The sequence below is a fragment of the Staurois parvus genome, unplaced genomic scaffold, assembly GCF_062004578.1.
Source record: "Staurois parvus isolate SC_StPar_1 unplaced genomic scaffold, SC_StPar_1.0 ptg000318l, whole genome shotgun sequence".
Taxonomy (NCBI): domain Eukaryota; kingdom Metazoa; phylum Chordata; class Amphibia; order Anura; family Ranidae; genus Staurois; species Staurois parvus.
Genome location: NW_028318114.1, coordinates 2,987,143 through 3,015,138, shown reverse-complemented (window position 1 = coordinate 3,015,138; position 27,996 = coordinate 2,987,143). Strand labels below are relative to the sequence as shown.

The window sequence follows — 27,996 nt, the reverse complement described above, 5'->3', positions numbered from 1 at the left end:
CTGAATCTTCCCAGCCTCACCCAGAATGTTGTGCACCACCAGCTCGACAGGAAGGAATTTTTTTCCTCGTGGAAACCTGACACTATACATTCCACGGGTAGTAACGGACTACTCAGCTAACTAGAAAAAGTGTCTCAAAATCAAAGTCCAGTGAGTTTGAAAGGCTCCATAAGACCACTCCGCGTAAATCAAGCGGGAAAGGAAAGGGACACCCAGAGCCCCACCCACCCACTTGTAGACTTCTATATTGAAGGGGCACTGAAGCAAGAAATGGTCAATCGTCTCCTCCACCCCACCGCACTCCACTCTTGGACAAGCATTGTTCTCCGCAGTGCGATGCTTCAGCTTGCCCTTCACATAGTCTGCCATGGAATGATCGCCAGACCAAATCCCAAAACTTTAAAGGGATTCTCTCCAGATTCATAAAACGTAGACCCTCCCTCATAACAGGGCCTGGACAATCCCTCAAGGCTAGTGGCTCACTAAAGGCGGATTCAACAATTCTCCTCTCCAGAGCCTTCCTAGGAAGAGACTTACTTTTCTCTGCCATCACTTGCCACTCCTAAAGCATTTTCAGGCATGGGGCAACATAAGCCTGGAGCTTACCATGTCAGACCCTCAGGCTTTTCACTGGCCCACCATTCTCCCAGCTTCCCAGAAAAGGCCTACACCAGGACTGAAAAATACCAACCCACTTAGGCAGTTCCTCTGCCAGCATACTAACAAAATTATGTTTCAAAAACATCAGAGAAAGTAAAACCACCAGGTTGACCATACCTAGGCCACCCATCCACCTCAGAAGGTAGGTTACAGACCTCTTAACGAGGTTCAGTCTGTTCCCCCATAACAACTGGAAGAAACAACTGTAGATCTGCGCATAGAGAAACACTGGCAAAACACAGACAAAGCTGAAATGCAGAAACATTAGGGTCACATTAGTTTTAATCAGGTCAATCCTTTCCCTGTAAAAAAGTAAATCCTTCCAGCTGGCAACCTTGGCATCTACATCTTGTAGCCTGCTTACCCAATTTGCAAGGCTGTAATCACCAGGACCAAATCTGATGCCTAAAACTCCGGGAAGGCATCCAGTAGCTCAAAGCCTTCGCCTTGCTCTCCCATCCAGAAGACCTCACTTTATCCTGATTGATATTTGAGCCAGATGCTTCAGCATATTGTTCCATCACTAGGACCACCTCTTCCACCTCCTGCATCCCAGGGATGAAGACAGACACATCGTCAGCATAGGCCATAGCCCTCAGAGGAGGCTCACCAGGAATGCCCAAAGGAATGCCACACAATGGTACACTCTATAACCTCTGAATGAAGGGATCAATTGCTAACACGTATAACAGAGGACTCAAAAGACACCCCTGATGCACTCCTGATCCAACTCCAAAGGGCCGCCTGATCCAACCATTTACAAGCATGAATCTTTCAGCCCCCCTGTATAAAGTCTTTAGCCAATCGATAAAGTCCACCTCCAAGCCATACTTGCCAAGAAGCAGCTATAGGTACTCATGATTTACCTAATCAAAAGCTTTAGCCTGATCCATTGCCAGCAGAAACTTTCCCCAGCCTGCAGCCCTGAAATGCTCCAGCACTTCCTGGACAGCTAACACCGCTGAAAAAGTGCTTCTACCCTGAACCGAACAGTGCTTTTGGTGAGAAAGTAAAGTGCCTGCAACAGACGATAAATGCTAGAAAATTATCCTTGCCAGTATCTTCCTATCAACATTGAGAAGGCTAATGGCCACCGATTTTCAATCCTCTAAGAGTCTTTACCCTTTGACAGAAGGATCACTGCAGATTGTCACATGGAGGGAGAGAGCGAACCCTCTCTCAGACAGCCATTAAAAACCTCCACCAAATTTGTAGCCAGAGTAACCTTAAAGTGCTTATAAAACTCTGCTGTCAATCTGTATGGCCCTGGCGACTTCTTAATGGCAAGCTTATCAATAGCTTTAACCACCTCATCTCCCATGATGTCCTCTGTCAAACTTGCAAGGGAACTGCAATTTCCCAGTCCTGGAGTAGAGTCCAGAAAACTTGACATGCTTGCCCAATCGAGGTCCCTCCTACCCAGGAGGTCAGCATAATATGACCTGGCAGTTTGCAGGATCCCCAACTTGGACTTTGTCAAAGAACCCGTACTATCAACCAGGCCTACAACTGACTTAACTGCTCTACCTTGTTTGCAATTCTAGAAAGGGTTGGGCGAGTGATATTTCCCATAATCCCTTTCCATAACCAAAGAGGCATGCTTGTCATATTGACACTTCCTGAGCAAAAGTTTAACCTCAGAGATCCCCCAGATCTCCATTATTCGAGACAAGTCTACCAAGCTTCCTCCACAGACGCTGGTAAGTGACATACTTATCAAGCTGTTTATTTCTTCCTATGACCTTGAAAAACCCAATGATCCTTCGGTTTGTAAGCTCCCACCACTCTGACTTACTGCTGCAAAAGTCCATGATTGATACCTGTGCCTGAAAAAAATACTCAAAGGATTGACTCACCTTCTCATCATCCAGGAGTGCCGAAATCAGCTTCCAGGTACGCCTCCCCCTAAGTGGTTTATCAGGGTTATTCAGAATTACAGACTGCATACAGTGATCAGAAAACTCCCCCACCTGACACACTGGTGCCGAGAAGGTGGAATTCCCCTTTAAAAAAAACCCTAAAAAATCTATTCTACTCTAACTAGCACCTCGCTGAAAAGTGAATCATGTATCATCTGGGCAGCAATGAATGTGCACATCAACCAGACCTGCCTGTCTACCTATTTCATTAAAAAAAAGCCTTCACAGTCCAGTACCTTTCCTGCCTTGAGTCCTAGTGACGGTGTTAAAATCAACACCAAAGACAACTTGCTGGGCTGCAAAAAGAAAAGGCTTGATCTTCATGAAGAGGCATTTCAAGTCCCATTTTGTCTGGGGCCCATAGATGTTAATTAGGCAAAGGTTCTGCCCCCCCATGGAGACATCTAAGACCATGCATCTCCCCATTTCTACCTCAATAAACTGCCGACAGGTTACCATGCTGGAAAAAAGTACCGCAACTCCTCCTTCTTTACATGAATATCAGCCAAACTACACAACCTGGTCTCTTGCAAAAAGAAAATATCAGCATCAAACCTGCTGAGAAAAAATAAGGCCATGTTACAAGCACTTACTGTGCTTAAAAGGAGTAGAAGCCGCCCTCAGGATGATTGAGGTACACGTTTCTTAGCCTACTTCCCCCCCTCCATACTTGGAGACCCTAAACGCTTCAATATCCCCTGTGATTCCTCCTCCATGGAAATAACTGACTCATCACCTGAAAAACCATTACCCTCCACCTCAGAAAACACCTCAAAAGCATTTGACATCTCCACCCTCACTGGTTCTGGAACACTAACATCCTTCCTCCTCCTGCGCCTCTTACCTGTTTTTCTAGTCTCCATTCTTTATCTTCATTTGACAATCCTGATGGCAGAGCCTCCTCCACCCCCCTCCCCTCAGGACATCCTTAGTCAAACCCCCCAATTACCCCTCTCCCCACATTACTCACCCCACCTTCCACATCATTCACCGCACCTTCCACATCATTCACTGTGCATTCTACATCAGCCACCTTCATCCCCTTCCCACCACCCCTCCCACCATCATCCAATCCATCACCCACTCCACCTCTCGGTGTCTGCTGACCTCCAGCTGCACCCTTCACTACTCTAGGAGAAACAACAGGTTTAGACACAGATATGACAAGCACACTTTCTAAAACTGACTGGGGAATCACAGACTGGGGGGACAATGACACCTCAGATGGCCTCACAGCCACAAATTCTGACAGGACAGAGACAGTAGGGTCCCTTGGTACAACCTCAACCAACTCCGACTCTTCCCTATCCAGGCGGAAGAACTCCTCTACTAACTCTGGCTTATTGTGCATAGCCTCGGGGCACTGGCTTTAAGGGTGACCAATCTGATCACACAAGTTACACCTAGTGATCTTACAATCTCTTGCCAGATGCCCCAGGCCCTGACACAAAGAGCACTTCTGCTCTGGACAGGAGAAATGTCTTTTGGCTCTATATTTATGACATAGCTTAGGCTGTCCAGGGTAGAAGACAGTAATTCTATCTCTACCAATAAAGGTAGAGGAGGAAAATGCTGGACCACATTCCCACACACTCTCAACCTCATTGGCACTAACCATCCACCTGTCCAGATTCCTCTATCATCCACAATCTTTTTTAAGGTACACAACGTTTCACCAAACCTCCTCAACCAGAACCATAAATCCTCCGGAGGTATAGATTCATTCCTAGTCAGAATAGTCACATTTTTAATCAAGGGTTGCCGCAATATTACCTTGGGGACAAGACCTTTCCAGTCCAGTTGACCCCTATACACCTGCTCATATCATTCCCAAAACAGATCGAGTGATTCTGGAAGCACAAATGACAAATCATATTCATAGGAACCCACCGGACTGATTAGGGGATAAATATCCTCACCCTTAAATCCTATGTCTAGGATCCTGTCAACAACTGCCCTCCTGATAGGTGGAAAACCTTCTCCTTTCCACCAGATCTGTACCACATTGTGTTTAAAGGAAGAAGGTGCATTAGGTGACAGATCCGCAACTGGCTCCCTTCCAGCAACAGCATGACTTTGTCCCAACACAGCCTTAGCATAGGTCCTACCCGGGACAGATGACACAGAATTGACAGGTTTAGGCACATTTACCGGTAGATTACCCACCACTTGATCCTCCCTCCCCCCTCCAGCACAGCAGTCCCACTCACCATGCTCCCAGAAGTTCCACAATCACCTGCTGTTTTAGTGTCCATACGGCACACCTGCTCTGCCGACCTAGTGTCCATGTGGGACTCCTGCTCCTTGTTTTCACAGACAGCAGGAACCTCTTTAACTGTATTCCCATTATCGCCTCCTTTCCTTTCCAATTGCAAGGGGTTGTCAGCAGATGCAGTCTCTTTCTCTGTAGCAGTAATCACAGGCAAGTCCACCACACACTGAGAGAGATTCTCTATAGGCACTTCCTCACCAACATTCTCCTGAACGGTAAGAGTTCTAGCATGCCCTCCATCAGCAGACAATTTAGCACTGCTGCCAACTTGACCAGACTTAATAAATGATCATTTCTCCACACCTTCCTCCCTTACAGGCCAACGGATGACATCCTCCTCCTCATCTTCATTGGACAAGTTGGTGGAAAATCGGAATTTCCTGCCACTCAAGGGAGACTCCATTTCCTCAATGGCTTGCAGCAATCAGCCATTTTCCGCAACCACCTCCTGAGATGACCCAGGCTGCTGGGGAGGGAAGGGGGGAGATACGAACTCGGATGTGACATATCCTGACAGGGATAGGTCTGGGGCCAGCATGTGAAAGCACTTCCTTACCCATCCATACTTTCACCGTTGCTGTGGTATCTGCCCTCTGGCTGGTCCTGGCACAGGCACTCTCCTTCATCTGCTGGAATCTTTCATCACTCTGAGACATCTATTTGAATGCACCGCTGCTTTCTTTCAGAGAGGCGACCAATTTCTCCTGCTTCTTCAATGCCTCTTCCAGAGATTTCAGCTTGGAGTTTTGCCTCTCACTGCTCCAGGTCTTACCATGCAGTTTTCTTTTTCCTAAATTCTGCTTTCAGGACAGCAAGCTTCTGCTCCTCCTTAGTTATACAGCGAAGTTTGTTCACCACTCTGTCCTGGAAAGCTGATAGGGACTTGCCCTGCATAGGGCCAAGCCCAGGATCCATGACAGCTTGACCATGAGACGTAGGCCTCAGTCCCTCAGTCCCTCTAGGGAGCCTCCATCTGAATCTTCCCCAGGCTCTTGCATCATGGTGAGGGAGAGCCTCCAGACTTGGATGGTTCTCCTGGCTGAGAGCACAACAGAGTGAGCCAGTAGCACCTTGAAGCACCACCTTCTGGAGAGTGTAAGCTCCTCTGGTACAGAGACTGATGTGACTGGCTCAGTGTTCAGTGTGTGATGACCCACTGAATGGCATTAAACAAGGAATGTAGTATCCTGTTACTGGGGGTACATCGGAGATAGAAGCAAAATAGACACATTGGTAGTGTTAGGGTGAGTTGAGAGCCTATAATCTGTGCAGTATGTTGCTGCTAGTTGCCGCAATATGTTGTTTTTTCATTTTCACTGGTTGGTAAAACCTGATTTTGGACCTGGGGCCCATAGGCTGCCCAGAGCCTTTTGTAGAGATTTGGAAGGGATGAAATCTCCAATCCTGGGTCCAAGGTTTGTGAACAACCAGTATACTAATTGGGTAGGTGTATACTGGACTTTTATTAAAAACATGGCTGTGGTTTAGGGCTGCACTCCAACAGACAGAAGAGGGTTCTGTCCAAGAGTCCGGAGAGTTCTACATAGGAGACAGATGGGAGCCAGTGCAACAAGGATCTGCTAGGTATACACACATAGGTTGCGTGAGAAGACTGTCTAGAGGACATAGATAAGGGCCTAAATCACGGGTGCTCAGTCTTTTAAAGAGCAAGAGTCACTTAAGTGATTTGGTAACCAGTTGTGGGCCACATTAACATGCAATGGTTCAGAATTTTGATTTTTCTATTTTAAATAGCATAATGAACATATTCCTCCTGCAGCTGCTGAATGTCGGAGGGAGGGAAAAGAGGAGAAGCTGGATTTCAGCGATTGCAGGAGGAAAATGGAGAGGATTGGTTTCTGAATATGCTGTCCTGCCTGCACTCTTCCTGTCCAAGTGTAAAACAGAATGAGACAGGGAGACTGCTTGGGCCCCCTGCAGCATGGGCGGAGTCGCCATTGCAACCCCTGGTGTTACACCACTGGTTGGGGGATGTGGTACAAATGCATCTCAACTATGGGGTTTTACCACCCCCCAAGCTACAAATGTAAACAAGCCCTTACCATCTTGAGACTCCTATAAGGCTACTTTCACACAGATGCACTATGGTTTAAAGGCACCATGGGTGCATTGCAGTGCAACTGAGGCTTTCCTGTGGGTTAGTTGTGCTTTGTCTTCTATTATACAGTAGCTTGCAGGTGTGGTTCACTTGAAGAAATTCGACCAAACCCACAGGATAAAGTAGAAGTTTATGGCTCAGTGCAGCTAACCCACAGGAAAGCTGCAAGTGCACTGGGCTGCACCTGCAGATCATTGTGAAGACAACCTAATAACGTTTTTTAAAGGTGCTAATATGCCCATTGCAAGACTATGTGAAGTTTAATAAAATGACCTTTTTGTTGCCACCTTCTGCTGGCAACACTAGGCTGCTAAAAAGGTCCCAAGCAAAGTGCACTTAGTATCACTCTGCCTGGGACAGGAGCCAGCTCTACAGAAGAAGCATTGGCTTATTCGGTTCCTGCTCCCTCCGCAGCTCCATGCTCTGATGCTCAGGGATGGCAGGTCAGCTAACCCCAAAGCATGAGGCCACGGGCCACATCAGAGGGCTCAGGTAGAGCACCCCTGGCATAAAGTGGGAGACTACAGCAGCAGTGCTGCAAGCATAAACCAGGAAGTTAATAAATAGTTGCTTTAGGACTGAGAAATGATGAAAAACTCCTGCAAGGGAAACCCATGAGATTTCTTGAACATTGTTTTAAAAAAAATGTAGCAAGAAAAGAAGATTTAAGCAAGTGGCTGGTTCCCACAATATATACTCAAGTATATAATGTTTTTGAGTTTTCAAGAGGTTCCTGACAAGAATCACAGTCAGAGTAATGAGATGGTGAGATGTGAATTGACTTATTGTTTTTCCCTTAGTGTGCAACACTTACAAGTAACATTTTATTAAGTCAGTTTCTGTGAAATAAAGACAATGGATTTGATATTTTAGGCCCTTTACTTGAACTTAATTGTTTCTGTTTGCTCTCAGAAGTCTTGTCATGAATATTATAGGATCCCAGAAGCTCTGTTTTTTTTTGTTTGTTTTTCTTTTGTAAGAAGTAATAATTGCCCATTAATTATTGGTTTTCAATATAATGCAGTTTTTTTTGTATTGATTTTACTTCTAGATGAGAATGACTGAGGATGATTTGTGGATTAGGACATATGGAAGACTATACCAAAAGCTATGTTCATCAGCGGGGGATATTCCAATTGGAGTCTACAGGAAAGAGTGCCAGAAACTTACCACATCAGAGGTAATTTTGCCACACATGCAAAATATAAATTAGTAATTGACTGCTCTAAATGTATTCTGGATATAATTCAATTTTAAATTATAATACATAATGAAATGTAGCGCTACGCCCTGAGGAGACGCTGAATTTTGGGTGGCCCTATTTCCTGCACAGCCAGGCAACATGCATTTTTGGCAAACACACAACATCAGGAATCCAGTCCTTGGGCTTGTTTTTGTTGTTTTATTTAGGGGAAAACAATTTGGATAGGGTTTAGAGGTTATGGGATGCCCAACTTCACTAGAAGAGCAGATTGAGTACAAACTTCCTGCAATTATGTACAAAAATGGATCCTGGATGGTACTCCAGCTGGAGTGGTATCAGTCCCTTTAAGGATCAATAGCAATGTGACTTCGATAGCAATATGAATATTTAAGGAGCTCTAGGTCCCCTTGGGTGAGCTCTCATGAAGTCCCAATGGCTGATAAGGAAATACCATCCCACCTGGATGCTTTGCAAGTGTCCCAGAGCAATGAATTAGGTTAGATGTGACACTGCCCCCATGAAAGCATGCTGGATATTGCTTCTGTGAGCCTTATCCTTTACAAGCCCTGGGGTGTTGAGGTACTCACTCTGTCCATTATATCCTGCAGTTTGGCATCAGACTGCTGAGCAGGGTACCCTCTGGATAGGACTTCCTCTCCTTCCTCCTCCTCAGCTCCAGCCTGGAGGCAGAGCTCCCCTTCACTGGTGTCCCCTCCCAGACCTCACAATCCTCAACACTCAATATTCCACCCAATCATCAGACTCCCCTGCTGGTAAGCCTCTCTTATATTTATGGGCTCATCTCCCCACTAGCAGGCCTCCTGCCTGGGATTGGTCTGACTCCCTTGAATATGCAGATCTTTGTCTCCACCTCTCAGCCCTCTAGCTTCTAGAATCTTCTGTAAAACTCCAGAACCAGGGGGAGGTACCAGAAGCCTGACCTGTAGAGCCCTTCAGCCTGCCCTAAAGTAACCCAAATAGACATGCTCACTTCGCTACTGTGAGTCAACTAAATTTAACTCTATAGTACCCCTAGAAGGAGCTACAGACACATACACACATCCTTGGAAATCTAGTATCAAATAAATATTGATTAAAACACTATACACTGTCTCTAAATTATTCAAAATATTTTTTTAAAGATATTATTTAATGATGTACATAAGGATTAGCACATACACATATGTTAAAGTCCAAGTGCCTACAGAAGATTCTAAAATGAGAAAAAAGCAGAGAAAGAGTGACTGAAACAAAAACAAAAGTGCAACTGAAATTGTAATTTTTTTGCTCTGAGCATGGGTAAGGCAAGTGTTTAAGGTACTTTAAGCACAGGTCAGGCATATTTTCCAGATAAGATTCTATAAAGGAATATTATCATCCTTAGTAAACAGAGTGTCACATTACAGAGTAGAGAACCATAGAACATAGAAACACTGATAGGATAAAGAGTCGGCTGCACTAAATGAAAACAAAAGGATTTTTACAAAAAGTTTCTCTTCTATGCATCAAGGAAAGTTTTTCTCTATCACTTTACCAATGCCCTAATTTGCTTTTGTATCTTTTATTGTATCTGTCCTTTACACTTGTTATGCTGTTAGAACCTTCTGTGACACCCAGATTTCATTTTCCCTCTCATGCCAATTATTTGTTTACCATAAACTAGTTGACTGAATGATAAAAAGGTAGATTTATTTATTGTTATGCAATGTATTTATTATTTATAAATGCCTACAGCATTCTTCTATGTAAGTGCACATACTGTAAATGCTGACCTAGCAAACTAAAGCTGGTCATACATTATACATTTTATTAATTCAATTTCCTTTAGATTTGCCTTCACCTATGTAGTGCAAGGGCCTACTTGATTGCATACAAATTGAAAGTGTTTAGGTCTGAGCTCATATTATAAGTTTTTGGTAAATCTAAAGAAAAATTGTACAAGAAAATCGTATTAAGGTATGTCCAGCCTAAATGGTCATGTTTGGCCAGTTCACCCACCTTCCTAGACCTCTCACTGCCACAGCCAGATATCCTTTATTTGGTGGTGTATTACTACTGTCACTAAATAACAGCTACCTGAAGGCTTGTTTCATAGTGCAAACAAATCAGCGAACAACCCATTTGATATTACTGACCAAATGTACCAGCTGTCATTTCCAATGGGAATAGCATGGAAAAGGATTGTCGTTTCATTTCACATAAAGCCCTGTTGCTGGGTCTTCAGAAGGATGTTCATTGAGATTCACATTGGATCTGCTTTGCTGGATGATGTGATTAACATTGGATTGTTCAAATTGTACATGAGGGGGAAAGTTTATTTGTGTTGTTTGTTTTTTTTCTTGCTTTTAAGAGATTTTTCATGGTGTCTGTGTTTTTATTTCTTATTCAACTTTTCTTTGTAAATAAATAACATACAATAAAATTAACAAGTATTTTGTATCCCTTACTCATTCATTTAGGGGGAGGGCTTGATTATCTGGGGCCTCTGTATTTTATAGGAAGTTTTCAGATTCTGAAAGTTCTCCCCACAGACGTTCACATCCACCAAGCCAGGGAAGTAGGGATAAGGCCATTTCTTCCCATCAACATGGGGACAAGGTATCGTGCAGAGGTGGAGGATTTGGGCCTCCTCTATAAGCTACCCTCCTAATGTTGATGCTATGGGACCTGGTTTGATTCAGAAGTGGAGGGGGGGGGCACACACCAGACAGGGATCCATGGTCTCATCATTCACCAATAAATGGTTAACAAAATTCCTGGGTTCTGTAAATGTCTGACCAACCTAGGTTTGCCTGGTTCCTTCATCTCTTGTTGGCATGTTGATCCAATGGCTTAAATAATTTTGAACTCAATGAGGGGTCCATTCACACTTTCCCGCACAAGAAAACGGGAGCAGTTTAGCATGTGGGCAGCAGTCCATTGTGGACTGCAGAGCCATGCAGCAGGGGTGGTATGCTGTGTGTTTTATTGCATCACTCAATCACTCACTCCCCTTGTTTTTTTTTCAACTTTATGTGAATTGTAAAAAGTGACACTTCATTCATGTCACCTCACAGCAGTGTGGTGCAGTTACATGCAGATCCATCCAGAGAGGTGCAATATTATGCAAACATGTGGCATAATATCGCACAGCTCTGGAACTTATATCACTGCACGTATTCTGGCTCTGTCTGCTGTTCCATTTTATACTTTTTCATACAACTACATGGTATGACAGGCACATATCAGGAATGTGAAATGTTGGGATTACATACCTGCATACCTTAGTTGTAGCTCACAAAGTTTGTGAAGGCAGAAATGCATTGGTGGTTGTTCTGTCTGTATTAAGTGTTTTCTTTTTTTTTAATTCGAGATTATTGATGGAAGTGATGAGAGAATTTATGAAATGCCTGTGAATGTGTCCCGCTCTGTATGCCAATGTACACAGGAGGCAGGGGCGGACTGACCATTTGGGAACTCAGGCACTGCCCGAGGGCCCGGGGTCAGTAGGGGTCCCCATGAGATGCCCCTGGTACCTTTCATAGGCTTTTTTGGGTGTTGTTTGAGTGTGGGCAAGGACACATGGGCCCCATGATCCCCTATTGCCCCAGGGTCCCATGAGTTGTCAGTCCACCCCTGACAGGAGGCATACAGGGTCTGGAGACCAGCAGAAATCAATGTAACATATTGTGCATGCACATGTGTACAAAAACCAAAAATACTTATGGAAATCCAAGAGCATTTAAGAAAGTATGTGTGCGCCCTCCCTGCCTGGAAGTACTAGAGAGTGATGATACCAAGGAGAATTGAGGAGGATGAAAGGGGCAGGATGCATTAAGGCAAGCAAAATGTTTAGAATCAATAAATAACAGGGAAAAGATTTTTAGAAAGGATTAATAAATATATAGTCAATGTTTATTAAATGTTCAAGGGTTTAATGCTACTTTAATTCATTTACAAAAAATGCACATAGCAATTCACTCAATGAAACTACATACACACCAAATGAAAACGTAAAAACAAATGATATTAGGTATTTCTTACGCTGGACTAGATGACATTAATCTGGAGGCCAAATTCTATGAATTTCTTTTATTAATATACCCAAAAGTGTCTTTGTTATTGCTTTACTATATATTTCTGTTGAAAATTCTGTTTAGCTTCTGGGTTGCAAGAAAAAGCCTTAGGCCCTGTTCACACCACACGATATAAAATTGTGAGTGGAATTCCTGAGATTTTCCACCCAGTTCCAAATTGTGGCAACGTGCGATGTGAATTAGGGTGCCATTTTTCTTAATGACACCCTAAATGCGGTGTGATGCAGTGTGATTCTGACGCAATTGTCATGCGGTAGCATCACATGGCCATTGTGGCATAAGATGGGTTTAAAAATCATGCTACGCTTGTCACCCAAAAAGGAGCAGAATGGGCTGCTCTATGCGTGACATGCAGAATCACGTGAAAATCCTTCAACAAAAATTGCGAGTGGTTGATCCAGCTACGCGATATATGAAACAGCTGTCAAAAAGCTGAAACAGAAAGAACTTTGATGAGGAAAGCTGAAAGACTACAGCCTGAAGATGGAGGCATTTGTGATGGATTTATTCTGTGTTATTCATTTAGTTGGTGTTCAGCATATATTTTCAAGCATTTATATACATTTACCATGCTGTCCGTACATTCATAATGACTATATATAGATTGAAAATACAGAATTAAAATCAAAGAGCCTTTTTATATCAAAATGATCTCAAATAATCATGTATGCTGACCCTAAGTAAATAATAAAAATAATCACGTTAGGCAAAGATTGTTGCTGAGGAGTGACAGAATGTGAGAAGATGTGAGTGATAATTACAGTGAGAGAGTGCTTAAAAATAAGTAAAAGATAAAAAGGGGAACGTGGCCTATACACTATTTCTGTAACAGATTTAAAATATCCATGATGCACATGTTTGTTATCACACCAGAGACCAAAAAGCTGTAAAAAAGACTAAATTAGCAAACTACTGTACTGCAAAGAAAACACTCACAGCAAACTGCTATTCACAAGAGAAAATAAGGAAAGAGAAGTTATCCTTAAAGCTGAACTTCAGGTAAACAACTAATACAAGGATTAGATAACTATAAAATAACTGTTTTAAATGACAAAGGAGTTGCATTTTTGTCCATCCAGTCCTAAGATTTACATAGCTCTTTTCTATTGAGATAGTGGGCAAAGATATATCATACTGCATGATTGACAAGTGTCCTATGTTTATAGAACAGTCCCCTGAAATTCAGTTTTGTCCCATGAATCATAGAACAGCATATAAGTTGCCATGGCAGGTAACGCATTGCACACTAACATTTTTTTCCAGTTGCAGGAAAGTGACCTCTACATTTTCTGGCAATGGTTGCACCTATGTGTGTCATACAGAAATAGATATGAGAAGATAGTTTCCTAATGTAGCAGTCAATAGTCCAGACAAATGTTCACAATTTAGAATTTGAAAAGACAGCTGAGGCCTGCAGACCTGAATTACCACCTAATTGCCAACAGGTTTCTCACAGAGTCCTGTAGGCTTGTAGTATAAGTAAAGTTAATCAGTTGTCACATAAAAATAATCCTCACAGACCATGTCAGTTCAACTCATCAGGGAGTGAGAGGTTTTTACAAACTGAGATTCCACACTGTTTGGGAACCACCACTCATTTTTCTTACAGGGAAATATGTTTCATCTCTAATAAAAAGTAATATTAGACATAGAGAGATGAAAATAATTCCTTATGATTGTACACATTAGGAGCTACATGTTTCTTCTGCCTATAGCAGCCCCTGTTCCCTAAAGGCAAGCATGCCTACAGGTACTTGGTTGCTCCCAGGCCTTAGAATATGATGCTATAGTTCTTGGCCAAACAGAACTAGGACTGGTAGACTGAGATAAGGAATGGGACCCGTAGTCCCAAGCTTGATAAGACAGTAGACAGCAGGTAGTGGAGACCTGGGACAGGCCAAAATCAGGGAAGGGAGTGAGCAAACATAGTCTGAAAACAGGTCCATGGTTAGGGCTGGTGGAAAGCAGTAGTTCAGTAAACAAACTGAGGTGAAGTATAGGAGCCAATTCAAGGAGTAATTTGTGTAGATAGCAAAGGTCAGCAACAAGGGAATTCAAGATAATAGCACTGATATTGGCAGGGAAGGAAATAGGAATTCAAGAAACCAACCTCTTTCACAAGCACATACGCACAGGCTGATGAGGTTTAAATAAGGCACATTCTGTGTTGAGAACCAGTCCAGAAAGGGAAACGTGGCCTTACAGATGATGGGAGCAGTTATAAGTCTGAGAAAACTCATTAACCCTCAGTTGACTTCCAGTTGGAGTAGCTGGAAGGCTGCCTAACACCAGACTGTATGCAACATTTGTATCTGCCTGTGTGTAAGAGTAGCCAGCCAACTAGACATGGGTATGTCTCCCTGTAGAGGTTGCCAGTGGTATTGGAGACTAATAACTATTTCACAACCCTGTTTTACATCCAACAAACAAAGGTCTCACTCCGGTCAGTGAGTTGCTGTGGGCTTGATCCTTGACTCTATGCATTCAGTATTATTTCTTTTCTCAAATAGTAAATGAAAATGCCACTTCTACAATGAGATATTTTTAGAGTTTCTGTAAAAAATAACTGAGGTTGAAAAGATGTGTGCATTTGTTTCCCTCAAGAAACAAGATCAAAGGGATCATAATAGAAAGAAGGCAACCTTTGCACTTCATTTTATATATAGATTTATAGTGACATAGATACTTGTTTTAGGGTATTTTTATTCCCTTTGCGTGCATTCAGTCATCCTTTGTCTCTTTTGTGCTGTATAAAATGACCTGTACCCTTTGTTCTTCTCTTACCTAATGTTGTTAAACAAGTTCTCTGTATCTATTTTTCTTCCTTCCTTTTTCCCATGTCAGTCTCAAGAAACAGCATCTCAAGTAAGTTTGTCCTCATTATCCTGGTGTTGTCCTTTATTCTATGGTTTATTAACACCATGAAGTGATAAAAATATGTCAGTATACATTGCGCAAATGTATGAATTTAACTGTTTGATGTCTTCAGAATCATTCTTGCATGTGTCTGGTCAATTGTTTTTCTCCATATCTACTGTCCTACAGGATCTTTGACAAAATAAATTACCCATTGCTTTATATAGCCACAGACACGATATTAAATGTGGCCAAAACATTCAGCCAACAGTTGATTGTCAGGAGACAAACTAAACCTCTAGATCACTAAACCGACTTCAGTCTTTTCGATCATCAAATGGACATACAGACTCGTATGCTGCAAGAATACATTTTTTTATGCTAAAAGCATAGTGTGAAGATAAAGGCAGTCTCTTTCTAGGGTAGGAAATATAGAATGCCTAGATAAGTTTGTGTCACCAAGGTAAATGTGATTCGGTGGTCAATGCCTTTTGGGTGATAGCTGTGGTGTGTCCTGTGTTTACAGAATGCTGTGGGAGTTTTGTAGTGCTACATGACCAGGGTATAGAGGATCCCCAATTAGAGGTGGACTATAAGAATGGAGAATTAGTGTTGCCAAGTTGCAGTGTACCAGACCAATCAAGATGCATACAGCAATCTAACAGATATTACAGCAGTGAGACTGCCACATGTAGAAAAGAGACTTGTACCACTGAGTGTGCCCCCGCACAGAGGCGTCCCTAGGGTTGGTGTCACCCGGTGTGGTAACACTTTGTGACACCCCCTCCGACGATCCCCGCAGAATGAATTGGATTTGTGGATTGAGCATAATGGATCGGACTCCACAGGATCATCAGCATGCAACCTATACGGGGTGACACCGGACCCACTCCAAGAAAAGGTAAGTTGTAAAGAAAGCCGACGCTCAGATCCATCCTGCGGGGATCGTCGGCTTGCTTTACAACTTACCTTTTGTGGAGCGGATCCGGTGTCACCCCGTGCGGTCGGTGTTACCCGGTGCGGACCGCACCCCCCGCACCTGCCTCAGGACGCCACTGCCCCCGCAGTAACCTTGTCAAGATTATTATAGGCACTAAACAGCTGACCTTTATTCAAATGGGTGTACCCCCAAATGTTAGTGGTATTTTCTGTGTTTAAACACAGAGGCTGTCCTCCCTCTCCTTGCTTCATTTCTTATTAAACCTTTGACTTGGAACGGGCATCTGAATATTATGTGCCCTGACACCTGATATACACATGCTCGTCTCAGGTTACTGGATCACCAAATAATAATACCATAAAAAAGCCAACACTAGCAACTGTTATAACTCTGCCCCATATGGGTTCCTTTTATGGTGAAGCAAAAAGTATTGGCTGTTTGCATAATATAATAACCAACTACAGCCAATCACATTAGAATAAACTAAAATGTGATTGCCAGCTATGGGTTATGGCATTAAAATGCTATCTCATTTTAGTGCATTGTCTTGATAGCTTACGGTGTATTTGTGAGATAATATCTACTCATTATAGCAGTATATGGGAGTTGTTCTGTACATGCAAAATATAGGAGGTACCTAAGGGCTTAACTACACAACATGGGGTTCCATAGTGGACTTACCTAGTGTCATCGGTCTTAAGATCCGCTATGTCTAAATAAATTGCATGTCTACATGGAGGGTAGGCTCTGCACTGGGGAATATGTACCAGTGCAAATGAATAAATAAAATAAATATCCTATATGGCTAGGAACAGTTATTGTTTTTAATGCTGAATGGTGCTATGACTCCAGAAATCCATTAGTGCCTTCGACAGAGTGAACTTACTTTCAACCATTCAGATGATGTTGCTGAGTATATATTCCAAGTAACTGATCAATGAATCCTGGTGCCTGAGTAGCTGTCCATATAACTAATTGAAATGTTGTTGCTGTGAAAAGCACTAAATCTGCTGCTGCAAGATAAAGTATAATATAATAGTTGTAAATACACAAAACCCTACAACTAGGGATGACCTCAAAGCTAGAGTCAAAGGTAGCAATATTTCTACTACTAAACAACAAATACCCTGCGCTACTATACCAAAATTATTGTGCCAACTTAACAAATTGTGCTGAAGAATGATGCTGCTCAAGAGTGAAATACACTGATACATAATAATAATTAATAAACACAGCACATTACAAATAAAGTCCATATGTCTAGTGCTTCATGCTCATGTGCTTTAATAACAGTGTCAAAATGTGCACAGTGTCAAATGCTCTGAAAAATCCAATGCAAATATCCCGTGCCTTGGAACAAATATCAATCTTGTGGTGCTCAGTGCTCCCTCCCCTGTGATCTCCTCACTCACCAGATAAAGTGGAATCCTAGCTTTGTGGGCGTAAGAGTCAAAAATGCTTCTCTGGTCTTCATTTTGTAGACCTGTACCTGATAATATTGACCTGTCATGGTGGAAGTAGACACCAACTGAACCCAGCTGCTGAGCAGTTCAAACCTTCATTCTGTAGACCTGTACCTGATAATGTTGACCATACTGTTGTCCTGTATTATTGTTCCTTAAACAAATAACACACCTTCCTAACTGATCTTGCACCCGTTGTGACACATTCTGTATACAAAAATGCTTTTTCATTTCCTGCAAAGTCATCTGCCATCCTCTGTGCCCTATGCCATGAAACTGTGCTATAAGCACCGGTTTACTGTACTGAGGTATCCCTATGATCCCCTCTTTGGACATTAGACTATTCTGAGCCAATGTCAAGCCTTTATCTTTCCAATATTCAATTTCCTATTTTGTCACTGTGTACTGTAATTATTTGAGTAACTGTTGTTCTGGGAGCGTGGGTGGTTCTAGCATAGTCAAAACAAGACTGGCAGAGTGCAAGGCAGCTTCCTTGGCCGTACAGTCAGCCAATGCATTACCCAGAGCTATGGAGTCATGTGAAGATGTGTGGGCTTTACATTTGATAACAGCAATACTAAGGGGTTTGTGTATGGCTTCTAAAAGATCATTCACTAAAGATGCATGAGAAATACCTTTACCATCCGCTGTAACAAATCCCCTTCGCTGCCAAATCTTGCCAAAATCATGCACTACACCAAATGCATATTTGGAATCTGTGTAAATGTTAACATCTTTTCCTTCAAATAATTCACAAGCATGGGTCAGGACTTTAAGTTCTGCATCCTGTGCTGAGAGATAAGGGAGGGGCTTTGCTTCCCATACCTTATCTGGGAGTGTATAATCTGACAAGTAGACATTGTAACTAGGTCTTGTGCATGTATAAGTAGGTAATAGAGCGCTGGGAACATATAAGCGAAGCAGCTAGCATAAAAGGTAACCTTGGGACCCAAATAAAAACATAAAAATAAAATATGCAGCGCTTATAAAATAAATATGAACAAGCAGAAAATCAGAACATAAACAGCATAACTGCATGAAAAACTCAGTCCATATTGCATGGTGCGATAAAGTGATAGGTGCAATTGTCCCAATAATCCATGTTCAGAGAAATTCGTGACTCTTGTGATCTCGTGATTGTACAAATAATGCACTAACCAGATAGCGCAATAAATGCGCATGGAGCAATTAAGACCCGCTCCTGGTGCTCTGGACTTGTAATATTAGGAGGATGTCATCTGCAGGTTGGCCACCAGATGTCATCAATCCAGGTATATTGGTAAGTCATCCACCAGAAAGATCATCAGCGGGGGAGGGGGTGATCATGCATCATTCCCAAAAAAACGTAACCTTCAAAAACGGGCTCTTCCTGTGTGCTCTGAAAACTCTTCCCTGGCTTTTTGGTTGAAAGGAGAAAGGGGTCTGGCTGCAGAATGGAGTTCTATGTTCAACAGCTTTCTCCTTTCAACCAAAAAGCCAGGGAAGAGTTTTCAGAGCACACAGGAAGAGCCCGTTTTTGAAGGTTACGTTTTTTTGGGAATGATGCATGATCACCCCCTCCCCCGCTGATGATCTTTCTGGTGGATGACTTACCAATATACCTGGATTGATGACATCTGGTGGCCAACCTGCAGATGACATCCTCCTAATATTACAAGTCCAGAGCACCAGGAGCGGGTCTTAATTGCTCCATGCGCATTTATTGCGCTATCTGGTTAGTGCATTATTTGTACAATCACGAGATCACAAGAGTCACGAATTTCTCTGAACATGGATTATTGGGACAATTGCACCTATCACTTTATCGCACCATGCAATATGGACTGAGTTTTTCATGCAGTTATGCTGTTTATGTTCTGATTTTCTGCTTGTTCATATTTATTTTATAAGCGCTGCATATTTTATTTTTAGGTCTTGTGCATGAACCATCTACAAAAATATCAACACTCCCTTCTACTGGCTCTTGCAACATGTCATATCTGGGGGTAGTGTCTTCATGTATAATCAAAACACAATCATGTTCCTCGGGAATAATGTCAGTTTTTGACTTCAAACCAAGCATGCCATTTAAAACAGCAATTGGTCCTGAACTTGGAGAGGAGTATTAGATTAATAATAGTATTAATAGATAAATTAACAGTGGAAGTGAGAATAACCTCTTACCCTCTGGCTCTTTGAGCTGCCATGTGTTGTGTAGTAAGATGCTTCAGAATTTGTAATACATGATGTGTTGTATGTAACACTGTGTTATGTCCCAATGTAATAGCCATAGATGCCTCCACTCCCGTTGCACACACCGCCAAAGCTCTCAGACACACCGGCATGCCTTGCACCGGCACAGGGACTACTTTGGAAAAATAGGCTACTGGTCGCATGGACCCCCATGTTCCTGGGTAACTACCACTCCTATGGTTTTACAATTGTCTCTTGCATACACATGAAAATGAACTTTGTAAGAAGGCAAGCCCAATGCAGGATATTCAACAGACTCTTTGCAATATTGAATTTTATGCCTCGCCACTTTGTGTTCTTCATCACCCAAATAAGCTAAAAGAGACAAACTATCCTGCCTACATGCCTCCCTGCTTGGACTACAAACCAAGATATCATCAACATACTGTAGGAGCACTGAACCATGAGGGGGGATCCATCCCTTTAGAGACTCATGGAGTGCCGTTGAATATATCACCAGACAATTGACATTGCCCATAGGCATACAACGCCAGGCTAGTTGGTGATCGCCAATGGTAAAGGCCAAAATTAGTTGTGTCTCATTGTCAACTGGGACAGAAAAAAACACATTACTTAAATCAAGGATAATGTAATATTGTGTCGTGCAGGGAATAGAGGTCACCAATGGTGATACATCTGTGACAATTGGGGCAACTGGTATTACAAGAGCATTAACTGCCCTCAAATCTTGAACAAATCTGTATGAACCATCGGGCTATAACTGGGGTATTATAAGGTGATATGACATGGGTAAAAAATTCCCTCTTTTAAAAATATTTCAATCATGGGTTGGATGCCTTCCAACGTTTCCTTGGCCAAAGGGTATTGCTTCTGGAAAACTGGGTGGGTGTTAGGGTTCAGTGTGGCTTTATATGGTGTACAAGGTATAAATCCTACATCCAACATATCCCTTGCCCACACTTTGGGATCTACCTCTTCCAATTCCTCTATAGCAACGAAGCAATATGGGGATTCCATGTGAACACCTCCTTGAGGGTTTACTGTAATGACACTTTCTAGCTTTCCCAATAAATCTCTGCCTAACAGATTTACCGGACAATTTGAAACAAGCTTAAAACAATAATTTACAATGTGATCTCACCCATAGGGATTGCTCACCTCTAACGGTGGAGTTTCCCAAGTTTTGGTTAAAACCCCAGTTATTCCCATAGAAGGTTCACACTCCAGTACCGCACTCTTGTAACATGCTGACCTTAAACATGAACGGGTAGCTCCCTTTTCAGTTACGAAAGATAATATCACACCTCCTACTAAAAGAGACATAGAGGGTTGTTCAGCATATTCAGAAGATAGCTGGAGGAGCATGAGAGGAACACCTTCCAGGCAGTCCTATTGTTGTTGATTTTGCCATTGGAGGGGATATTTCACGGCAGGCTGTGCAGTGGGAATGAAGAGAGGTGCTTGTGGTGAAAGAGCTTGTGAAGACACACTTGATATATTCTGGTTCTGTGGTGTCATATTTGGGCACTGATTTTTCCAATGTCCAGGCTGGCCACAAGAAAAACCGTGTTAATTCCTGGGATTAAAAACTCTAACTCTTCCCCCTCTACCCCTTCCCCTGGTGTTGCTTCTAAACTGTCCCATCTGATCCCTTGGTCTGGCATTTCTAGGATTATAATGCTGTAATCCTTGGAAATGAACCTTTGTACTTGTGTTAGGAAAAGCAAAACAGCCCGCTGAATCTTCCTCCATTACTCTGGCTCCAAATGTTTAGCATTCATGTCTGTCCACTCCAATACTAACTGTTTGATCAGTAGTGAAATCTCCGGTTTCAACCCCTGCATAACTGCCTGTATACATATAATTCCGAATTCCTTTGTTTTCAAATCTAATCCTGCATCTTGTTTCCAGACCTGCTTAAATCTTTTTAGGAACTCTGAAGTTGATTCCTTGCTGCCCTGCTTACAAGCAACTGCTGTAGCTAGTGCCTGTTTATCTTTCCATAACCTTCGCATTTCTTCAGTTAACTTCTTCCACATCTGTTCCTGTCCTGCGACAGTTCTCAACTCGTAGTCTGCAGCTGGTTTAAGTGGTTCATGAAAATCAGAAATAGTAGGCACGTTGGCCCAAAACCAACCTGATTCCATATCATATCCCAAAATTCCATCGATGATTATCCTCATGTCCTGTTGTTGAACATTGTCGTACCTGAGTTGCTCTTTTTAATGGCAGCAGTGGGGTTTTTCCAAGGATCAGGACAACCCTTTATAATGTCATTAACTTCAGTCATTTCCATTGGCTTTATCACCACATCATTTCCTACAATGATATAGGGGTAAGCTTGTTTGGCTCCTTCTTTGTCTCCTGCATCAAGGCTTAAAATCACCTGGACAGATACACCCCTATTCTGACTCCTTCAGAGTGTCACCATGCTTTCACGTATCCCAGGTCAACGGATAAATCTCCTTGCTGAATAGATGGTGCGTCTCACAGTCCTACAGAGATTTATAATACATCTACTTAACAGTTTCTCTAGTTGCAAGCATACATGAGCACTTAACACACTATTCTGTATGATTGAACCTAGGTTTTCTTTGACCCCACGAGCTCCCAGAGGTCCAGTGGACAAGTGCTCGTGCTACCGCAGCACAGAGGCTTGGTTGATATAGGGGGCAATCAGGGCAAAGTAAGACAAAAAATGCTCACTTACCTCCAATGTCCACTCCTATCCACACTTCTGACACCAGTTCTGTTAGGAATATCAATTTAGGGCCCTCTCCTCCATACAATAAACATACAGTTCAAAGTACTTTGGGAACAATGCGACACTAATACCTAGATGTGTGATGCAGAATTCAATTTCTTTATTATTGATCAGGCATTAAGTAATACATGATAACACTGCATATTTCAGGTAGTTTCCATAAAGCACCAATCAGAATACAGGAAAAAGATTTCAATAAACAACTCTATGGCTAGTCAAAACAAAAATGCAACAGAGTAGTAACTTCTGAAATTTCTCACAAAAGAAGTGTGTGCATAGATAACAGCATTTCAATTCCAAGGGAACATCTTCTATGTAAAATAAACCAGTTAGTAGGCACAAAGCAAAAGTTAGTTAACTGTTAACTCTTTCAGGATGTGCTGACAGATATTTTCAGGATTCAAAGTACCGGACCCATAGTTGTAATAGGAAAGGTTCAACCCGACAATGTATTTACCATTTACCGTTTACCATCAGGTAGATACCAAAGGGAAGCAAAAGGAACACTAATAGTCTAATATTGTCATGCCATTTATTAGTTATGAAAAACAATATATATTACACTCTCATTCCATAAATAATAAATAGCCTTGTAATATAGTATCCTCAGATAGCTTCAACAAGGTGATGCAGTATTTTAAAGATGGCTCCGGAGTGCCACTGATTTGCGTGCACTCCATTCACCGGATGTGACATCACTCCAAACAGCTGGAAACCAGAAAAAACATCAGTGTGTTTCGCCCCTCCTATAGGGCATCCTCATAGACTAGGTCTAGCACAAAGCACTAGACAAACGAACTTTATTTGTAATGTGCTGTGTTTATTAATTAATAATAAATATTTCTACTACTACTTTATATATTTGACAGATTCCTTTCCCAGTGGTTGTTAAGGAAGCAGTGGGTGCCAGCACCTGCCATGTCTTTAGCTATGGGTGTCATCAATCTGGGCAGTAACTTGGAATGTAATCCTATAACAGATAGCGCTCACATCACTGACAAAATATGGCCATATTAGATAAACCATTGCCGACCTGCTCACAGTAAATGTACTGTGAGTGAGCGGCGGCTACAGTTTCAGCAATGTACTTGTAAATTGCTAAGGACATGGGAACTGGCATGCCCCCTGGGGCAAGCAGTGGCACGATCCCATGACCGCTTTGTCCACTGTGATCACAATGCTCAGTACCCAACTGCTGTGAGCACCAGGGATCACATGATATTATGTAAGCAAATTCTAAAGAATGGCTTACATTCATGAACAGTTTGCTTACTTTTGGGATGCTGGTATTGGCTCACAGCTATAACATGTTACCTGGCACCCTGTACCATGTGATTAGCTGTAGCAAATCACAGCATGTGAACAGTAGGCAAGCTCTCATGAATTGAAAGCCATTCATGACAGTGAACTATTGTTTATCAAAAAAGAAATCCCTGATCACCCCTCCAGAGTAGTATAGTTTCACTATGGTGACACTGAACTACTCTGATGAAAGTATGCAAAAAATAGTAAAAAAAGAAAAGATGTTTAAAAATGTAACAATACATTTTTTTACCTATTGTCACCAGTCAGTATCCCTGATCACCACCACAAAAACACTGGGAAAAAAATAAATGTTATTTAATTTCTTTATTAAAAAAAAATGGTGAAAAACTTCAAAAAGCTAGCCATGCCTCTTACTAAATATCTTGGACTGACTACTTTAAAAAAAAAAAAGGTCATTTGGGGTTTTTTTGTACTGTTTTCGCATTTTTTTAATGCCTCAAGAAATAAGATAGGCATTCAGTACATCAGGATTGATTTCCAAATATATACACTATAGACTATAACTTTTACACAGACTAAATAATATACACTGATTTGGCCTATTTTTACCAAAAGAATGTGACAGACTACATTTTGGACTAAATTTATGAAGAAAGATTGTTTGCAAAATTTTATAGCAAAAACTAATAAAAAAAGTTTTTATTTCAAACATTTCAGTATTTTTTCATTTATATAGCAAAACATAATAAAAAAATAACAGGGGTGATTAAATCCCACCAAAGAAAGCTTTGTTTGTGTGATAAAAATGATAAAACTTTTGTTAAGGTACAGTGTTGCATGACTGCTAGAGCACTTGCCAGTTAAAGTAGCACAGTGTTGAATAGCAAAAATGCCCTGATCATGAAGGGCGTAAAACCTTCCAGAGGTCAAGTGGTTAATAAAAATAAAAAAATTAATCTGCACTCGGGACCATTAAGTGATCTGGCAAAGCTACCAGCACGAAGTTACCGATACAAAACACATATAATGCATACACTAAAAAAGTGCAGCGCTATACATATGCATGTAGACACACTGTGAATAACGAAAATCTTTGCTAATTGCCCATATGTAAGGCAGTCTGTGATGAGTTTCGATTAAAACAATTCTGTGATTGGTTGTGTCAAGTAAAATTTCTTTCAATAACAACTGAATATGAAACTTAGGTCTCCAAAAGTGTCACTCCCTGTGAATCAACCTGCAAAAATGGTCATAAGCACTTACTTGGTTAATACCTCAAGCCCTAGCTGCACTCCACCTCTTTCCAATGAAATAGCACAGATAAACATAAAGTTCCATTTACCCTCTGTCAAATATTGTCAATATAATTACATAAGGTAATCACATGGATCCCATAACAACCTGTCTTAGACAAAAATAGAGTCAACTGTGCAAATGTTACTGACATGTTATACGACCCTCTACTTGTTTCCATGAAAGCCCACAAACTCTTCCAAGAATCCTTGCATAAGTTCGAACATAAGGAAAGGCTTTCAAAATATACTCACAAAGCAGTTCTATGCAATGTTCAAAAGACAAAACAATGTCCCATGATCCAAACAGTGGATTATTGTGGAGGACCTGAAATAAATACAACTAATGAATAGCAATGTTAGGGTAGATACAGAACTTAGATCTGTTACTGTTTCATTTCCCAATATTCTTAATTCTTATAGGGGGAAAACCCAAACACACACCTTTAGTAGCAACCCCAATATGAAAAGAATGAGAGGTAAACAGAAAGGCACTTAAGCTAACCTTAGGCAAAGCCATGTATAAAAAATGTTATACTGAAATCTGGTCACAGGAGGTAAATCCATGTGAATTAACAGTGAACCTGGGGTCAGAGACATAAAGCATAACCTTACCTTGCTGGTCAGTTTTAGGTTTTCCTAGTGATATAATGAACCAACCAATAATAAATGCCAAAGATTTGGTTGCAGATCACCAAACCGGAATGCACCAATGTAAACCAATGAAAAGGACAGACAAAAAAGCAGGGATTCACAATTAGAGAAACAAACTCTGGTAAAAAAAAATCTACCAAAGAAATGTTATTAGCAGAAGTAGATCACCTTGAATCAGAAGAAATGTTTTTTCTCCTAAAGCTGGACATAGATGATGCAATTTTCTTTCCTGCAACCAAAGGTTGCAGAAAAGAAAATATTTTTTCCCCCATCACAGTCAGTGTTAATAGGGAAATCCCTCCCATGGTGCGATTGTGTTGGGGGGGGGGGGAGGTGCTGACAATAAGCATATGAAAAATCTGACAGGTTGATTGTACCCAAGTTGGCTGATTAATGGTTTGACCCATGGTTCGAATCTCGGAAAGCGGCTATGTCTGGCTTAAATCTTTTCAAAATCTGCTGAATTTGAAAAAAACAAACACAGAGGTTGACAGCCACCAAATATTAGAGAAAAGAAAACTCCTCCTAAAAGCATATGAATGGAAGTTATGCTAAGGTCAAGATGTAGAAGAGAAAAAAGGAAGGCGAGGGCAATGGTATCATTAACAACAAGCCTAAATTATGTGAAGCATAAAATTGTCCTCACCTGTTATAAGTGCTGGCATAATCCACCCATGTCTTCAGAGAAACTGAATTTCACAAGTACTGGGAAATCAAATGCATATTGTTCATAGGAGATCTCACTCTGTCTGTGCTTAAAACCAGCTGGTCATTTAGTGGCTATTGTGAAGGGGACAAAGAATCAGCAATATCATTAGCAACGTTGGAAACATAAGAGGTCTTAAGCCAGATATTTATTTCCATGCAGATTAATACTATAAATCTAAGCAGTTTGATTATTAGCTCAGATTTGGAATATAAACAATTGATGGACCCGTGGATCGCTTTATTAGAAGTATGCAACAAGATACACTTGTTATGAACATATTCTCCCCATTGAAATATAAGAGCCAACAATGTGGTCAGAACTTAGGCTTTCGTCCATTCATCCACCTGTTCAGTGGGCGCCAGGCATCATATAGTATATAATAGCAGTATTTCTAGAACTTTTATAAATGACAGTTTCCCGTTGTCAATGGACGCTTAAGAAGCATTGAGTGCTGGCACCCGCTGTATCCCTAGCAACTGTTGACTTCACCTGCACCTTTGACTTACATTGCCAGAATTCCCTGACAAAGGGGCAAAGGGCTTCCAGTGGTGACATTACTGTTCAAATATGGCCATGACAGCTTGCGGGGCTGTCATTTGGTGTGGAGTAGTGTAAAGATCAGTTGCATTCACTGGGTTCATTGGGTTTTTTTCTTTTGGTGAGTTGGCGGGTGGTGGAAATTGTAATTTTAATGGATTTACAAGGGAGATTTTTGGGGAATTTTTATTTTTTAATAAAAGACTTGTCAAACATTTAGGTGTCTTTGTTTTTAGGTTACTTTTTTTGAATGAGTAAGGGTACTATGTAACCCGCACCTATTCACATTGGGGGAAGCTGGTATCTGGGGCACCTTTTTTTTAAAGATGAATTCCAGACTCTGATAATCCTCTGCCTGCAGTTTCCAGCAACCACCAGGCCAGGGTTGTGGGGGAAAGGTCCTTGTCCTCATTAACATGGCTACAAGGTGCTTTGCAAGATGGCTTCACCTAGCAAGGCACCCCATCATGTTGAAGGCATGTGGCCTGGTATTGTTCAGGAGGGGGTTGTGCACACTTGTCACCCCTTTTTCCTGGTTAGCCAGACTGCACACTCAGATTAAGGGTCTGGTATGGTTTTAGGGGGACCCCCCACACATTTTTACATGGGGATCCTACTTAAAATCCATACCAAACCCAAAGGATTTGTAATAGATTTTATGGGTGACCTCATGAATTTTTTTTCCTGACCCCCTTGTTTAGGCATCAATAGCACACTGAATAATCAAAAAAGGAACCCTTTTATTGGTCATGAAAATGCAACATTTTGGAGCCTTATATCAGTCCCTTCATCAGGTAAACAATGTCACTGTTGCAGTGATACAAAATCTGCATTTTCATGATCAATAAAAGGACTTATGTTTAATTATTCAATGTGCCATCAGGGGTGGACTGACCATTTGGAAACTCGGCATTGCCGAGGGCCCGGGGTCAGAAGGGGGCCCCATCAGATGCCCCTGGTAACTTTTTCATAGGCTTTTTTGAGTTTGGGCAAGGACACAGGGGCCCCATGATTCCCTATTGCCCGGGGGCCCCATGAGTTGTCAGTCCGCCCCTGTGTGCCATTGATGTTT

General features: G+C 41.7%; 1 pseudogene; it reads left to right on the top strand.

Moving 5' to 3' along the window:
• The window catches only part of LOC149457497 (potassium channel subfamily T member 2-like), a 1,031,266-nt pseudogene that overhangs the window by 742,690 nt on the left and 260,580 nt on the right, over nt 1-27,996 (top strand).